Source organism: Xiphophorus couchianus, chromosome 13, assembly GCF_001444195.1.
Source record: "Xiphophorus couchianus chromosome 13, X_couchianus-1.0, whole genome shotgun sequence".
NCBI classification, from domain to species: domain Eukaryota; kingdom Metazoa; phylum Chordata; class Actinopteri; order Cyprinodontiformes; family Poeciliidae; genus Xiphophorus; species Xiphophorus couchianus.
Window position 1 is genome coordinate 1,926,001 of NC_040240.1, and position 16,181 is coordinate 1,942,181.

The window sequence follows — 16,181 nt, forward strand, 5'->3', positions numbered from 1 at the left end:
CATCTACACTGTAAAACTGAACATGGAGCTAGCCTCTGTTAGAAATCCATTAATGATCCACAGGTAGTGTGGTTGTGTTTATTTGTACCACAGGGCATATATGGCTTTACAGTTAGAAACACACATGTTGAATCATCCATACAAACATTTTTTTTCAGCTATCCCAAATAATCATAAGGCAAATTCAGAGAAAATAATTTTGCACCAGTTTTATCCGGTCCAATCTCGTATCTCCTGCAGATTTTGCATTTTCCATGTTTTCCTTGGACAGAAATATGTGAAAGAAGTTTCTGATAACAGTTATCGTGTCTGATCATTCCCAACTAAAACTCTTTTGTTCTGACAAGAAGCCTCAGCTTCCTGCCAGGCTTTGTCTGTTCTCTGTTCTCCCTCTGCCTCTCAGTGGAAGAGGAAGAGGAAGAGGAAGAGGAGGAGGAGGGATGACTGGTGGCAGTTTATTGCCCTCAATATGTTGTGATGGAAGACGTGGGTTTCCAGAAGGAGCGTCTGCATGGCCAGACAGGAACAATTATTGATCTGTTGGCATCAGCTAAATGTTGGCAGATACACAAGACAACTTTTACCCTCCCAATAACCTACTGCTTCACATTTCTTTACTCAGTGATGAGAAAAAAGCTGCAGCGTGTGTAAATTGAACGATTTAAAGTTTTTCAAAATAAGTCTATAATGAGCCTAACAAAACTATAAACTATTGTCCACCCTTCTATCTTAATCAGATTATTTACAGAGCACCAAAGGACAAAATAAATATTTTTACATGATAAACAGATTGAATTCAGAACCAGCTCTATTCAGTCAACATATTTTACAATAATCCCTTTTTAAAATGCAATTGCCAGAGTCCAGTTTGATCCATTTGCAGTAGGGAAGCAAAACTACACCCACAATAAAATCCTGACTAAAAGGCCTTCAGTCTATCCAGAGAGGTTCCCCACCACACCAGTTTCAGTATTAAGTGGGGTTGGCGATAACTTAGCAATAATTCTTCCATAAGTTGTTTCCACTGCTGTAAGCTCTCAGCCTGGCATAAAAACAAACTGACATAAAAAAACAACACACAAACATGTTCTGGATCAGAATCAATTGTCAAACATGTCAGAGCAAAAGAATCACATTCATCAGAAGCTGGAAGCAGACTTGAAGACCGAAAACCAATAAAAATATTTTAAACTTCTGCGTTACTTTGGTTTTGTCTGTTAATGGTGGGTATTGTGTAATTATGTAAAATTAATTTTTTGAGTTTTATATCATGCTGTAACGTTTTTCCCTCATCAAAAACATGCCTGGAGTGTTGCTCTGATTCTTTCATTTAGATTTGAGTCTAAACATTTACTCTCACCAATCACTGCCCATTACCCCCGTCCTCCCTCCCCTCTGCTCCTTCAGACTAGTGGCAGCAGCAGTTAGCAAACACCTGGTGGAACTGGGCATCTGCTGATTGTGTCAGTCAAACACTGACACATTAAAAAAAAAAAGTTACTTATAGCTTTAAATTAAGAATTCTAAAAAAAACAACAAAAAAACCAATTTGAAAAAGGCATTGTGATATTTTATTTTATAAATGATTTACAACATTTAACATGAGTTGGAATATTTTCAATCTTTGTCAGGCAGGTTTTTGTAATATACAATATTTGCCTCCTTTCTCCAAACATTTCTTACATTACATACATAGCACCAATTTTAATATTTGTATTTTGGTTAAGAAAAATCTGGCATTGGAATTGTTACAGCTTTTATGTTCTGCTGTTTGACTGAAATTTGTATAATCGTTGAGGAGGAAAACACTTCTGGCCTTTTACTTCAAGAACTGTGGAATCGATCTTACATAGAATTCACAAAATAATATCATTATGCTCTGCAAGCGCTAATTCATGCAAAAGATTTAAAAGAAAATGCTACCAATTACCAGGACCATAACCAGTACTGATAATTAACATTTCTATAAAAAGACAGCAGTTCTGTTAAGCGATAAATCCAGCACCCTCCCTGAGTGTAGTCCTGTTGTCTGGGTTTTTATCTTGCACTGCTGGCATGTCCAATTCTGACTCCAACTCATGGTCTGTCGCTGACTGCAGACAATTGTGTTTCAACACTGTGAACCACCCACCTCGCTGCAGCCTACAGGAAGCCTGGGTTTACCAACCATTAAGCTTTCAACTGCCTTTGTCTGAAACATATTTCTGTGGGCCTTTTTTTCTAATTGCCTGTCAAAATTGACTTAACCATCATCCATGTGCAGTAAAAAGAGTGTTCATACAGCTCTCATTTATTCATACAAGCCCTATTCAGAGTGGATTTGAGTTTCACAACCTGAATGAAGCCAATATGTTTGCATGACTGCTAAGTGATTTAAATGGAACAAGATTCTGCTGCTTTAAATTGGCAGTCAACTCAACAGGTAATTTACTTTGTCACTCTTTATGCCCAGGTCAATAAATTCTAAAGCAATAAAACACCTACAATGTTTTACTGAATATAAAACAGTCATAAAAATCAATTATTCAAACCTAAAGACAAGCAAAAATACAGGATGAGTTTCCGTTGAGTCCAGAATACAAACATTTATCTCTAGATGGCAGATTTTTTTTGGTTAATTGGAACCTTTTTCCTGCCAACACACAATGGTATTGTTATAACAATGAGTAAGGTTATTTAATACAGTAACAATGTAGTGAACTCTAAATTGATAAGAACCCCAAAAAAGATGGAAACTCAGGAAACCAAAAAGGGCCACAAATCAGATTTACCGTAATGTTTGTAACAACGAGCTTCACATGTAGAAACTGATTGAAACTATACAGTCAATACCAGATATTTAATTACATTTCATTTAACAAAATATGTTTTTTCCCCTCAGTAGCAGTAAACAAGATTAAACTGGTGAGATAGAACTACCAACATTATTTAGAGTTCCTAAATGACAGAGAAATGCAATTTTTAAAATGTTATTTTATTTTTTACGTCCTCTACATTATGAAACTCTCATATATTTACTTTATTATTTGGTAGAATGACCAGTTGTGCTGGAGCTACTGTTTAGAAGTAACAAAGTACAAATGTGTGATCAGAAATATGGATGCTTCATGGCGTAGCTTTTGGGTCAGACTCTGCAAAAGAGACATGATGATGAGTGACCGCTTGGGCCCAGAGTGAGTCAGCAATCAGCAGCCAGGCACAGGTGAGAACAGTGGGCTCATCAGAGGGAGTGATGGGTCGGTGGCAAATATTTTGGCTCGAATAGTCAGGTCTTCACTGCAGGTAAAGGAGGGATTGTGAGCAGAGAAGCTGTTTAAATCATGGCGGGAAACACAGGAAGCAGGCGGATCATAACAATGATTGTAGAAATGATCAATTTCTGCGCATGTATTTGGATTCTGTAAGTTTAAATCAAAGGATTACTTTAGTTTTAAAAAAATGCATAAACATTGATCAGTAAATAATTACATAAATAGTTTTTTTTCCTCTGTAAGGAATTACTCAGAGCTCAACTTATCCCACATTGCCAGAGGAGTATTATGATTTTGGTCAGCTGAACTGATGCAGCAGCATCTCACTCTAGTGTAGCTACACAACAGTTTCACCAGGCTGTTTTAAACATGATACAGCTTCACTAAGTCCAGCTGTGTACTCTACAATAGTTATATAAAGACATAAACTCTGAACTTAAACTTCAACAAATATAGTCTTTTCCTTTTCTTTTGTTTGCTTCAACTTCGCCACTCCTCCTCTCATTCTTTTTCCCTCTGTCCATTCTCAACATCCCTCCTCTGAACCTGTGAGATCCGTGTTGACAACTAAGGCCTCCATGTGGGTTGTTCTTTACCCCTGAAACCTTTATAAATATGTTTAAAAAATTTTTTTTTTAACATATTTGTTAAAATTATTTCCACGTTGTGACAGTTTGCAGTCAGGCAGATAATCTGTGAACAGATCAATCTCCACCTCCTCTCTGAGCTACTATTGCCGTCTGGAGAAATGCAACGCTCCCGAACAAAAACAACCAATCAGAGCAAGGAGGAGGGTCTTAGTGCTGCCAATCAAGCTCATGTACTCACTGCTGAATGTGCTAATGGCAGTTTCAGAAAAAAACACGTTTATCTGCTGTTATCGGTAGCTATGCTGACAAACGTAGCATTCACAACAGACTTTGTTAGCTGCAGAGAGAGCAAGGGCAAATCAACAGCACCACACATAGAGTGATTGACAGCACTAAGGCCCACCTCCTTTCTGTTTTAGTTAGTGCAAGGAGAAGGCAGAGGAGCTCAACAGATATGTAAAAAAAACTATTTTATAAAAATTTCATATTGTAGTCTTACGGGGTTGAAGCACGACAGTATGAGTGTGTAGAACAAACATCTGAGAGGATCGATGAGTGGAGTAGCTGCTCCAACTGTGGAAACTAGATCAGACTAAGTATCTGATCTGGATGCATAAAAAACTTCTGCAAGGAAAGAAGCTTCAGTGCAACAGAAAACAGTTGCAATGGAAAGGCAGAGTTCAGTACAGGAGAGCCAGCCCAGTGGTTCGAATCATTTCTCTTGCAAACTTCCTGTTTTTACAGCTGAAACTTGTTTGACCAAACTGGCCAACATTAGGATTGACAAAGTTTCCACAGGTTAAACTGGGTTACAATGTATTTATGGTATAGTCATGCCTCAGTTCTCACAGCTGTTAGATGGACAAACAGTTTTTTTTTAAAAACTTACATTTTAGAATAATATGTTCCTTTTTTGTTGTCTTTGTAAATACTATATTTTACATTAAATTGACTAACAGCCAACATATGAAGTAAACTCTGACCAACTAATACAGTATATACTGTACATATTTATGTGCATATAAGCGTTCCTTAAATTTAAATGAGCTAAAAATAACATTCTTAATTTACATGGAGATTCAAAAAAATTATTTTGCAGAGCTTGAAATAGTTTCAAAAACAATGTTGCAAAAACCAACTTGGTGCAGCTTGTTGGGAAACTGGAAGCGATCCTGTCTCTCCCTCCTGCTGCATTGGGCTGCTGCCTAAGTGTAACTGTAAATAACAAAAGATGTTGCCAAACTAATCTCAGCTCTGAGTTTTCTTTTCTTTTCACAGCTTCTTCTGTGCTGAAGTGGAAGAAGTCGTTCCTGACTGGAAGGTTGATATCTGTTACTATTGATGCTCCATGTTTGGCTGCTGAAGAGAAGAAATCCATGAAGAACCTCTTTGAATCAACTTGATAATTGAGACAGCTGTATGCTGGTGCGACCTTTTAAAGGTTGAAATGCTTACACTTAAACACTGCTAATTTTTTATGTGTTAGTCAGACAGATACATATGTTAAACAATTAATATTAAGTACAAAACCAAATACTGGGAATTTCAGCTTTTATGTGGTATGTAGCATTACAAAACTGCAAAGATTTGCAAAAGATCCTTTGAGAAACACCAAATGATAACAAAAAATGACAATCACCTCCTAATGGATCGTCCCAGTCCTTTTACAGCAATTCTAACATTTTGTCTGGTCTAACCTGAAATGCTGTTATTTTCTTACTTTCATGACTGTGATGCTACTATTTTTGTCTTTTTCATTTCCTCTTCTCTGCACCTCTCTTCTTCTCGCTGTCTGTCCGTCAACCGGCAGAGAGGCGACAGCAAGTCTCCAGGCCGTAAACTGATCTCCGTCAGAGAGAGTGCAGGGCAGAGCGGGACAGGATTCCTGATATAGATCTACCTCAGAGACTCCGTCAAACAAAGCCTCACCTGTTTGCACCACCCTGTCTGGATCCTTTTCCACTACCACCTCCATTGCTGTTGATGCATGACTACCAGAGTCTGAAATTCTCCACTTTGTAAGTTTGTAAGTCTTCCTCTCAGTCTTTGTTTCTGGTGTGGAATGCAGGAACCTCGAAGCTTCACTATACTCACTTACTATGTATATATGTATATATATATATATATATATATATATATATATATGATATGTGTGGACCCCAGACATAAAACGTAGCATTGTGGAGCCAAGTGTCAGATATCAGATAATGTGAGATTTAACTAATTAGTCCATTCTTGGGTCCCGCTTCCACTGGCTCATAAGCTAAGGCTACTTTGAGGACATTTATTATTTATCGGAGTGAGTGAGGGAAAGGTGAGGAGGGAGGTTGCTGCTGTTGCTGCTTTGCTTGTTCAACATATCAAGATTAGCTTCAACTAACTCTGTTGGGTGACTGAAGCCCGTGAACACTGTAGACGTTTCATCACAGGGTTTGTTACACAATCCTCTCCTCAGTCCAACAGGGAGAGGACTTCACGTTTCCTCTCAATGCGTTTTAATGTGCTGGTACGTCACTTCCCCACTGCTTGATTCTTAAAATTTGATTTAATTACTTTTTTTGAGAACCACAATACAGCTCTAAATATGGTAAATTGGTATTGGTAAAACATTGTCTGACTTTTGCTGGACCATTTTAAATGACAGCAAGCAAAACAATTTTTAAATAAAACAATTCAAATGTTTATCAATCTGACTAACTTAACGTTCTCTAATAGTTATGTTTGGACATGTTGAATGTCAGTTCTAACAATCTTGAAAAACTAATTTGATATAAAAAAACAATGGAAACTGAAGAAAAACTGTTTTAATTTTGCTTAGTCTATCTTTAAAAAGTAAGTTGCTTATTGCTAGAAATACATTAAGACAGTTCCATAGTTATTCCTACTTAAAATGGCTAGAATGACAAACATGCAATCACATCAAACACAGCTGTTTAGAACATCATTACTGAGTAGTGAGGAGGCTTGTTCTGTTTAAAACTGTGTGACCTACAGTGGAGTTCTTTGACTGTTCATATATGCTATGATGTACAATATGAAACAAACACATTTAACAGTTGAGGATTTCTCTGACAAAAGCATGAAGGCAGACTAAAGTTTGCCAGAGAGAACATAGACAAAGACTAAGGCTTTGTCTGCAAAAAATGGTTTTCTTTTTCATCTGCCTATGTCTTTAGGCAGATGATTTAAAAAAGGAATTATTATTTAATAATTTTTTTTACCAGGCTGAAACAGAGGACAAGTTTGGTATGAATCAAGCTAAACTGTTTCAGGAAAAGAACATCACACCATCTGTGATGCATAGAGCTCAAAGTGTCATGATAAGGAAAAATTTTGCTCCTGACCAGATCACCATCATAGAACACACCATGAATTTGCTGCGTATCAATCAGAGGTTGCTGGAGGAAAATGTGAGACTATTTGTAAAAAACAAAAACAAAAAAAGCAAAGAAAGCTTAAGCAGAACTAAACCCTCCAACATTACAATGACCCAAAACACAGCAGTAGATCCACCAAGAACCAGCTGAAAATTGAGAAAGGGAAAGTACCTGGCTCAGTCAAAGCCCACATCCTCATCTTATTTAGGTGCTTTTGAATTTTTGACATGGGATGTAGAAATAATCAATCAATCAATCAATCAATCAATCAATCAATCAATCAATCAATCAATCAATCAATCAAACAAACAAACAAACAAACAAAAAGTAAACATCTAACAGTGGAAAGTGAGAAATGGAGCAAACTTTCCTCATGCTGACTCTTTCTCCAAAGCCAGTCGTAACGTGGAGCTAACAAAAAGACCCAGATGCTGAAACTCTCCCAGACAAAGATCCAGGAACAGAGTTTACTGATTAGGAACTTCTGTCACAGACTGAGGGAGGTCTGGTTTAAATGAAGGAACAGCAAATATTCACAAGGGAAGGAGGTAGCAGAGGAGTCTGGGTCTGGAGTGCTGCACGTAACACAAACCCTGTAAATTCTAGACACTAACAGGTACCATAGAATTGCACAAAAATCCGTGAGGGACAGCGGAGTCCCTGCTCGAAATTCCGTGAAAGAGGTGTACGGAGCCTTGTGCCAGAAGCCCATTAAAATGCTGTTTACATCGTTTTAAACTGTGTGATTGTGAGCGTGAGTGGGAATAAAAATAGCAACAGGTATTTTGTTCCATATAACACAGTAGGAGTGTAACAGATAAACCTTTATGGATGCAAACTCGACTAAAAACCCACCTGTTTAGGATTGTATTTGAAACATAATCAATTACAAATTTATTGATGGAACCTGAATTAATGTCGTGTTTTGATTGTTGATTCTATGTTGCATTGTGTTTCTGTGTTTGATATGATGTAAAGCACTTTGAAATGCCTTGCTGCTGAAATGTGCTATACAAATAAAATTTGATTGATTGATTGATTGATTGATTGATTGATTGAGACATGGCACAACTTTCTAGGAAATGTACTTGAAGATGGAGTGAACTTAGAGGACAAGTTTCTTAAAAACTCTTCAAATTGAAATGGCTCTAAAGGATCCTGACACCCACCTTACTGGATGCTCCACCAGAAATTCCCAGTTTGCAGAAGCCTGCTAGTGTAAAAGCATTAACCTGCTCTGTAACATACACAATACCAAGGAATTGGTGGTGGATTCATCTCCTCATCATTAAAGGGGATTTTGTGGGAAAGGTCATGATATGTGAAGGATGTAACCCACCACATGACTTGGGACCTCAAAATGATTTAGAGAGTATGTCAGGTCAGACGATTACTTTGATTTCCCTCATGAGTGGATGGATAGATGAACAGGAGGAGGAATTGTCTTTAGCCTGGAAATAATAATATTTTGGAGTGGCCCAGCCAGAGATCTCTCTAGGATCTGATGCAGCAGTGTCCCTGGTGCTCTGGAAACTCTTAGATGTGTCAGAAAAACTAATTGACACAAGTGATTGAGGATTTCCTCCTGATCAGGTCCAAATCTTGCACAGTCTCACAGCCAAAGCAGACTCAGATGGGCTGTTTTTTCAGGAGTTGTTCCCAGTCGGACACATCCTCAGGAATTAGAGGGAACTTCACAGCCAGGTGCTGCTAATCATTCATTAACTGATCACCAGCAAGTGTGATCACTCCTGTAAAACCTGTACATTTGGCTCTGGTGAATGGAGGTTTATGTTAACACAATGTCAGAGGGGGAACATCTGATGATGTTAAAGAAGAGTTGTTGTTGAACAGAGCCAAAATTCCTTTGAAATGATGCGAGTCTGATGAGGTCAAGCAGAGGTTGATTTCTCCAAGTTGCTGCTGCTAAAAGGTAATTCTGTTAATGACGACTCAGACATGTTTTATAGACTTTACTTATGCATTTCTATCAGACTACGGCTACATTCACACTGCAGGTTTAAATACTCAATTCTTATTTGTTTTGTGAAATCAGATTATTTTTGTGTGGTCGTTCACATTTCCAAATGTGACTTGTGTGTGACCTCCAGTGTGAACTGCAAACGACCTGACAGCGTCCCCCATGCACAGTAGAGGGCGCAGTAAGGTCATATGTAGCGAGCGTGCTCAGAGTTTTGCCATAAAGAAGAAGAAGTGCTCAGTGGAAGAAAACATGGATGCCAACTATCACCTTGGCTATCAGGACACAGAATAGTGATGTTTGTCGAGTCCAGGTGGGATGAATGAGACCTGCTGTACAGACTCAGGTCACATATGAAAAGATTAAATACGTAACAGATTTAGAACCAGATATTCAAGAGGCCTGGGTCGCATTCAAAAAAAAAAAAAAAAAATCTGACCCGTGTTGTTCAGACTGTCATTAAAAGATCAGGCTCAGGTCACAATAAGGTAAAAAAATTGTATTTGGGTAACTTCAGGCTGCAGTGTGAACGTAGCTAAAGATGTCAATTAACAGGTGGTTCATTCTTTTCCTGTGGTTTAGAAGGCCTAATTATCGACTTTATTACAAATATTTAGACAGCTTGAGAAAAAATATGGAAACCAGTTCTGGGAATCAGGTCTCAGGTCCCTCTTGAAAATGAGATCAATGGGGTTTACCTGGTTAAATAAAGCAAATAAAAAAAAAAAAAAATTCCTGGAGAATTGGTGGCTACTTTAATGTATAAAAGTAATACTTTCTAAAGCAAATTTGATCTATTATTTTTGAAAATATGTTCTGAATTGTTTAGGATTGAGGAACTAAACTAAAAGTTTCAGAATGAACGGATCAACCGAGCTAAAAATAATTAAAAAAAATCCACAATAAAGCGATCATACTGAGTCATTCTAAGGCTATCTTCAGACCCAAAATGGTCACATTTTTCTGAAATATAAGAAACACAATTATGTGTGAATGGTTGTCTGTCATTGTCAGAGTGTGAGAAAGCCTCCCTCGTTTGTGTGTAGGTATCATTACAACAAGACAACAACACCCTAATAAAGAAAATGACTGCACTGTGTGCTTTTGTTTTCCATGCCAATCAGGCCGCTGATGCTGCTAATTTCTTCTTTGTTGAGCTGAAACAAACAGATGAGTATCCATATCAGCATCATGCATGGTGCTGACATTTTTCCTGAAATAAGTACAACTATTTTTACTGTCGTACCCTTTGTTTATAAAAAGGAGCTCCCAGAGAAGCATTTTTGTGGCCCCAGTGTGATGTTGCCAACTTGACAGCTATATGATCAGAGTATTTATGTAATTTAAAAGTTTTGTGCTTTCCTCTTTTTTAGATGCTATATTATATATATATATACATAAAGGCAAAATGTAAAAGTTAAATGTACAATTCTGATAGATAGAAAAACCTCCAGTGTTTTGCAGGTGATGGGTTTTTGTGCTAGGAATGAGAGAAGTGATTTTTTATGGGATGTAGGTGGTGCAGTTGGTAGCCCTGTTACTAGTGGGTTTGAATCCCAGCCTGTGTTTCTGTATAAAGCTTGTATGTTCTCTCTGTGCATGCTTTAGTTCTCTCTGGGTACTCCGGCTTCCTCCTACAGTCCAAAACATGACTGTGAGGTTAGTGGAGTTCCTCAGAGGGATATGCAGGGAGCTCACCTTCCTCCTGTCTTGGCTTGTCTTCACTGGCTACCAGTTAATCTCTGACATGCTTAAGCCTCAGCGTTCTGCATGGGCTCTGTGCTGCGCTGATCAGTCTATTCTTAGCCCCCTTTCAATTTAACGCTTGTTTGTGATAAATTGTTTACTCGATTTTCTTTTGAGGGGCTCTCATTCCCATTTCTTTTTTTTTGCATTTTGAACCTCTGCTTGGAACTTTCTTAAGAGCTCACAATGCAAAATGTGAATTCCTGACATTTTTCAGTTGGTCTTAAAACTTTTATCAGGACTATATTATATTCGTAGTGAATTAAATGTTCCCAAAGAAGTCGCTCACAACATGGCACACACCAGAATTAAAACGAACAAGGTAGGAACAGATCTTGGCGCATATTTAAACACCATTCCACTCGGGTTAACACTGTTTTTGTCACTGTTTGAAGACCTTAAGAGAACAGGATATGTCAGAGGGTATTCTAAATTCTCTCTGAAGTTAAAAGTGTGTGTAAATTTAAGGTCTCATTATCTGATTCCAGTCTAAGTTGGTTCGAGTTTTTATGTAGAAGAATACATAAAATAAATGTATGAAGTGTGAGTGCAAATCACATCATTAAGTAAATCACAGAAAATAAGTGTATCATCTTATTTTTGGATTTTACTGCAATACCTGATGCTAATCTATTTAGATACACACTTCTTGATGCATAAAAAAAGTTTATGGATCATGATGGTTGCTTTTAAGTGTTAGCAATATTCCTTGAACTAGTAATTCTTCACATAAGTAGTTGAAAGTAGTTTTGGTTAAAATGTATTTAAATCTCTTATATAAATTGCTTTGTAAACTTAACACTGAAAAATACACTAAGTAATTTTTTGTTTTTTGTTTGTTTAGTTATCTGATTTGATTGCAGGTTATGAATTTAGCATAATGTTAATATTGTGATGACACTCCCATTTTTATCTTACTAATTAGTTCATCTTGTTTCATCATACGCCCTCTGAAAATCAAATTTAGGTTATAGATATACTTTGGTTACCGAACTTTAGCTGTTTAGAAATACAGAATTGGTCTTTTAAACAAGTAAGGTTTATATAGATATGAACAAATAAACTGCATTATTTGATGCAACTAGTTAATTATTGCTCACTGTGAAATCATATCATTGATGAAAAAACATTTTCATCTTACTGTTTGCTTAAATCAAGGCGCTCCATTAGAACAAGTCCTTCCAGTTTTATCCAAAGTCCCACATTTTCAATGAAGCAGGGATCTTTCTCACCCATAATCTGTCAAACACATGATTCACAGTTTTCGACATGTTAACCACAGGCAGCACAATGTGTTCTGTGGATGGATACAGAAGAAAAACAAGAGGGAGAAGGAAAATGCAGCAATGCTGGGGAATCTTAAACATTATGAGCTGAGTATTTCATGTTTTAAGTCCTATGCAAAGAAGCTCTGAAGCACTGTTCTATCTACATAACGCGATTGTTTTAAAATGAGAACAATTGTTGAACTAGCTGAAAGGTGTTAGACAAAATTGTTGATGGTGGAGATAGGCAGAGTGACATAAGGTCAATAAGCTCCATGTTATGTTGGAGATTTGAATGTTCTGTATGTTCATAAAGCACCATTAGAATACATCTTTCCTGTTAGTTCCAAGAGTTCCTAAAAGTAGAACAAGAAGCAAACCTTTCAGTTATCCGTCCAAAAGGCAGACGCCCCATCTACTTTTTTAGGTCAGGTCTAAAACTTTACTTTTTTTAACAGATCACAGAAGTGACTTAGCAACTTTCTCCTACTACTTACCATATATGCATTGTTTTCTATTTTTATGTTCTGTTCTGTTTTTTGTACTGGAAACATCTATATCTGCTCTAAAGATTTTGTTTGTCAGTGTTTCCCGTCTTTGAGGGTCTACAGTACGAACCATTGTTTCCACAGCTTCATGTTCTCTCCCTGTAGATGAAACACTTTCTGGACTTTCATTGATTCATACTGTAGCTAGTGCTACCAGCTCAGTGTTTCGCTGTTTAGCTATGACTGAAGCACATATGGTGAAGTCAATCTAGACTTCTTTTTCATGTCTGTGTTCTGTCCTCTCAAATACTCAGTCAGTCCCAGTAGATGGCTGACTGAGCTCATGCTGAACCAGGTTTGCAGGAGTTTTCCTAAAACAAGTCAATTCTTTAAATTGCCGCCACATCATTTATCATATAGTCAAAATCAGTGACTATTTTACACAAAGTATATTTTGTCTTCAACCGTGCCTTAAGGTGGCTTTTTTTTAAAAATTGCTGCTGTATAATTGAAGTGAGTTTAATTGAACTGAAGTCAGAGTTGTGGTGGGTGTTGGACTCCTCTAGTTTTGCCCATGGTTTCTCATTCTGCTTACATCTAAACTTCAGAAAGCTTTTTTAAAAATCTCATTGCAACGTTTTTCTGATGATTTGTTTCTGTTGGCCTCATGAGGCCGGGGCTTTTGGTGGGCACTGGGGTGGATTTCAGCTTAATTTGAAGAAAAATCTTTGTGTGTACATTTTGTGTGTGTCAGTTTGAGCTCTGAGCTTTCTGTTTTCCCAACAGCCTCACTCAGTTTACAGACACAAAGAACACTGCAACAAACTCCCTCAGCTACAGCCATCTCTGGGGTTTTCTTTTTCTGTATCTGTGTGAGACACACAGTGAACATTAGATCACTGTTTTATGTGTAATTTCCTTCCTCTTGTCTCTGTGTGAGTGTGTTTATTATCTTGGGAATGTAGAGACTCTCCGACAGTCTGTCAGTCTCTGTTAATTTCCTTCTTCTTCATTTACAGATTAGAGTTTTTTCTTTTCATCCTTTTTATTTGATGCGAATGCTTGCAATCTTAGAATGTCTTGCTCTATAATTGTAGATGTTCCTGGGACCCTGGAGATCCATTCCATCACCCATCCGTCTTCTAACACGTTTATTCTTCCAGGGTCACAAGCGGGGCTGATGCCCATCTCCTGGGTCATTGAGCGAGAGGCATGGTACAGCCTGGACAAGTTGCCAGTCCATCACAGGGCAACACAGAGACACACAAGACAAATAACCATGAACACACACCTAGGGAAAATTTATAGAGATCTATTAAGCAAACAGTCATAAAGGAAACAAATTCATACGGCTGGAAGACAGTGCAAGAGCAGGTCACATCATGCAAACAGAACGCAAACACAGACCTTGTGTTTAACTTTCTTACTGATGTTTTGTAATAATAAAAAAAGGACCTTTACAGAAGCTAATGTGTCCTGCAGGGTTTTAGATGTTGGTCTGGGTTCTGGGCTCTATCCTAACTTTCTGTATGACTTGTCAAAGCTCTTTTGAAGTAATTTTGAAACACCAATCACTCCTGGGAAGGTTAAACACTATTTCATGTTTTCTTTCTTCCATTTGTGGATAATGGCTTTCACAGTGGGTTACTGGAGTCCCAAAACCTTAGAGGTGCTTTGTGAGACTGATAGATGTCAATAACTTGTTTCTCATCTGTTCTGAAGTTTCTTTAGAGGCATTATTTGTTGCTATCTCAAGCAATCATTCATGTTTTTTGCTGTTGAGTGAATTTAACTCCAACTTCTGCTCAGAATTTTTGTGATTCATGTACCTGAATTAATTCTCTCTTAATCTGCGTAATAAATGAATAAACAAATAAATAAATATGAACTGCATAATGTTGTTTAAACACACATGCAGCATGGGTGTGTGATTAAACATATGTAGCTATTATCTGCCATGGCATCATGGGAAAACAATGTGACAAAAAGGTGTTACTGGTAAAGAGCAGACAACAAGAGAGCAAGAAAAGACAAGCTTATTGGGGGATGTACCAGGTCTGAAATTCACACACGCACACGCCCGCACACACACACACACACACACGCCCACGGGGGTGCACTCTCCTACAACAGTAACAAGATTTAATACAGTGTTGAGGATATTGAGGGTGTGGAGGTGTGATGGGGTTTTGGGGGATGGGGCTTATGGAAACACTGCCACCCCTTCCTCTGGTGAATTGGATCATAAACCACATCCCAAGATACTGACCCCTTCCCCACCATCCAAACACACTTGCATGCACACCCCCACCCCCACACCCCCGTACACACACGCACACACGCACCCCCTCACACATGGCTAATAGGTGGAACAGGCACAGTCGGGACTCGGATTTAAAGTCAACACCACCTGGTTCCATGGTAGTCTGACAATGATTAACACACATGGCTGCCACAGAGGTGTACCAGGGGACAGGTACATGTATACACTGACACTTTCTATGCCCACAGTAATTGACCCAGCATGTACTCACAATGTTGCACACAAATTACATATTATTTATAAACATTTTAATTCTTCTCTGCATGATTTTTTCATTTTTAAGTTGTTTACTGAATAATTAGGTTTTCATTTGGAATACATCTCAGGATAAATCCACTTCCAGTTCTGAATGTCTTGCCAATAATCAGGAAGTGCATTGTGACACCAACAGACTGTAAACATAAGGACTACATGTAGTGTGATGATGCGCATCAAGCTCACTCAGTCCAGTACTTCTACTGTTTTTGGACACATGTTCTTTTGCTTTACTTTTGCATTATATCCATAAATTGCACAACTGTGACACCTATAAATTTTTCTCTCAGCTGTATTTTTGCCACAAAGCAAATGTAACTTATTTTTAAATCAACCCATAGCTATAATTTTGACGTCTGGGCAAAGCTCCTCAAGTCAAAAACACATTTTTTAAAATTACATTTGAAAGCAGCAGGTCATCCCTACGATATATGGACTATAAACCTGCAGGTGGGTAAAATCTACATTTGCTCACAGTGACATGCAGGCATTGTGCAGGGTAAACTCTTGACCTGTGCCCTGGGCAACACAGACAAACCACTATGCTAGAACACACTCATGCCAAGGTGTATTTGGTTCATTTGAATGGAGCTCAAACACACAGTGTGGAAAAACAGTCTGCAGTTCTTTAAACAGAATGAGTGAAACTAGTTAATGGTGCCCATTTTTTTAAAATTCTCTTTTAGATTTTTGATAAAATATAAAATATTTTCAAGTAAACAAATTCATGTCCACATTAAGTCACAAGTCTCTAAATATATTATAAAGTCAAGTCTAAAGTCATAACATTAATGACTGGAGTCCCCTCCTTCAGTGGCCCTCAGGACCCTCAGGGCCACTGTGGTTATGAATGTTATCCAGTATGTCTAGTTTAATGCCGGTTTTACTTTAATAATAAACAATGG